Source organism: Mus pahari, unplaced genomic scaffold (assembly GCF_900095145.1).
Source record: "Mus pahari unplaced genomic scaffold, PAHARI_EIJ_v1.1 scaffold_9561_1, whole genome shotgun sequence".
Taxonomy (NCBI): domain Eukaryota; kingdom Metazoa; phylum Chordata; class Mammalia; order Rodentia; family Muridae; genus Mus; species Mus pahari.
In genome coordinates, this window is record NW_018392351.1 from 24,791 (window position 1) to 27,859 (window position 3,069).

Consider the following 3,069-nt stretch of genomic DNA (forward strand, 5'->3'; position numbering starts at 1 on the left):
CACACACACACACACACACACACACACATCGATACACACACATGCACACACATTTGTTGTTGAGGGAGGGTGTGTGTGTAGGTCAGAGACATCTTTTGCAGTTCATTCTCTCCTTCTAGTGAGGATCCTAGGGATTATACTCAGGTCGTCAGGCTTGGTGATCAGCTCCATTCACTGCTGGGCTATTTGGTCAGCTTCAGAATAAACTCTTTCTTATCTGGTTGGAAGTGAGAGCTGTGCTTTTCCCCCAACATTCACTTCCCACTTGGCAGGATCCAGCCTACATGTTTGCTTTGGTAGGACTTGCTGAAAAAAACAATCACCAACAAAACAGTTGACATTTTCTTTAGTCCTCTTGCTCCACAGCCTTTATCAGTGTGTAATTTTTCTTCTAAGACACAACCAATAACCATTTGGACAAATGTTTTTGCCACCATTAAAGGCACCAGCTTTGTGGTATCTGAATTCTTGATCTCAATACCAAACTTCTAGCGAACTGACTGTCAAGCTTAAGGTCTATCAATGGCTTCAGCTAGTCTGTCTCCAACACATCACACACCTCTAAGCTATCCTTGGCCAACAGAACTCACAACAAACTACATGCTGCATTCACAAAGATCTAGGGCATCAGATGGCCTCTGAAACACACAATAGTTTGTGTCTTATAAACATAAAGCCTTGAGATGTTAGCTAATTTCCTTAAAGATACCAAGAATACAACTCTCACCTAAAGTTGGGGTTAACTCTCCTTAATATTCCCTCATTTTTCCTGACAACATAAAATTTACCAGGACATGGAAAACAACAGCTTGGATTTGCTGTGAACAAGTCTATGCCCGAGGGATATTTAGACTTTGGAAACTCCTTGTTTTTTTCCTCAGTATATATTAAATCCTTTCAAAGCTTCAGATTTTAATCTCATTCATTGGGAATGATACCCTTTCTGTGACCATGATTCCTCAAGGTAAGAACCAGTTGCATCTTGTTTTAGTTCAGGAAACAGTATTTGACTTGGCTATAATATATCATTACCACTAACATTGATTCAATATTGGATTTTGTTATCAGCACAAAATGTGAGTTTTCTTGGAAGAGTTGACAGGGGCTATTCTGGATCTTTGTTCACACCATTTTTGTAAAAAGTCAACTCCTTGAGTGTGTATGGAGAGCAATGTCACTTGTAATACCGACATACCATGCAGGAGAATTCAGTGTGTTGTTTGTTAACATCATACAGATGTGTGTGTACAATACAATCTGGTGCAAGGCAACTGTGATCTTCTTACACTGGGACTCTGATTCAGTAGGTCAGGGATAGAGTTTGAAGCTCTGCTTTCTGAAAAAATGATTTGTCAAATAAATGAGTGGACACTGTTAGCTCTTGACAGGATTAACTCCTAAGAAGTAAATGAAGGCATCGATTGAGCCCTGGATGTTGTCCATTCCTGGAGAATTTACTACAGATGATTTTTAGGAGAAGACAAGACACAGGAAGACTAGGAAAATAGGAAAGTGTTCAGATAAATTGCTTGTGGGTGTTAGATGTGAAGGTGGCTTATTAGCATTCAAACACTATAATCTGAGTGAAATCAATTTAAAAGTAGCATGTTGGGGGATGGGGGAAGCTAGGAAATTGACTCACTCCATGTACTGCTTGCTGCATGGGGATTCCCAGCAAGGCCTCTAATCCCAGCAGTGGGGAGAAATAGATGGAAGAATTCCTAGGGCTTGCTCAATTGAGAGGCAACAACACACTCAAGGTTGAGAGGGAAACCCTATAGAAAAGGGGAGGAGTTACAAACTGTGGCTGAGGGAATGGCTCAGTGAGTAAGATGTATAAGGGTGTGTGTTTGGATCACCAGCATCCATGTAAATGCTGGGTTTTATATCTGCACCTGTAACCTCAATGAGGGAGGACATGGACAGGTGGGTGCCAGTGATGGAGGACAGGGACAGGAGAATCTCAGTGAATGAGAACAGGGGCATGTGCATCTCAGTGAGGGAGGACAGGGAAATGTGGGTCTCAGTGATGGAGGACAGGGACTGGGACAGGGACAAGACACGTGGATCTCTGTGATTGAGGACAGGGAAAAGTGAAACCCAGGGACAAACTGGCTAGCCATTTTAACCTGAACTGCTGAGCTCCAGGCTCAGTGAGAGACCCTGCCTCAGAAATTAAAGTGGACAATAACAGATTCTTCTTTCTTTCTTTCTTTCTTTCTTTCTTTCTTTCTTTCTTTCTTTCTTTCTTTTCTTTTCTTTTCTTTCTTTCTTTCTTTCTTTTCTTTCTTTCTATTAGATATTTTCTTTATTTACATTTAAAATGTTATCTCCTTTCCTAGTTTCCCATTCAAAAATCCCCTATCTCCCCTGCCCCCCCCCTACACAACCCAGCCACTCCCATTCCCAGTCCTGGCATTCCCCTATACTAGGGCATAGCACCTTCACAGAACTTGGGGCCTCTCCTCCAATTGATGACCAACTAGGCCAACCTCATCTACATATACAGCTAGAGCCACATGTCTCACCACATGTTTTCTTTGATGGGTGGTTTAGTTCCAAGGAGCTCTGGGGGTACTGAGCAGTTCATATTGATGTTCCTCCTATGGGGCTTCAGACCCCTTCAGCTTCTTGAGTACTTTCTCTAGCTCCTTCATTGGGGGCCTTGTGTTCTGTCCTATGGATGATTGTGAGCATCCACTTGTGTATTTGCCAGGTGCTGACAAAGCCCTCAGGAGACAGCTATATCAGGCTCCTGTCATCAGGCTCTTGTTGGCATCTGCCATAGTGTCTGGGTTTGGTGGTTGTTTATGGGATGGATTTCCAAGTGGGGCAGTCTCTGGATGGTCATTCCTTCATTCTCTGCTCTGAACTTTGTCTCTGCAATTCCTTCCATGGGGATTTTGTTCCCCTTTCTAAGGATTCTGAGCTTCTGTGCTAATATCCACTTATCAGTGAGTGCATACCTGTGGGCCTGCTAGGTGTAGGAGAAAAGGGAGAAGGGAGAGAGTGCTCATGACGAGCCAGAGTTCCTGTGCTCTGGGCAGGTGGACTGAGGAGGACTACCAG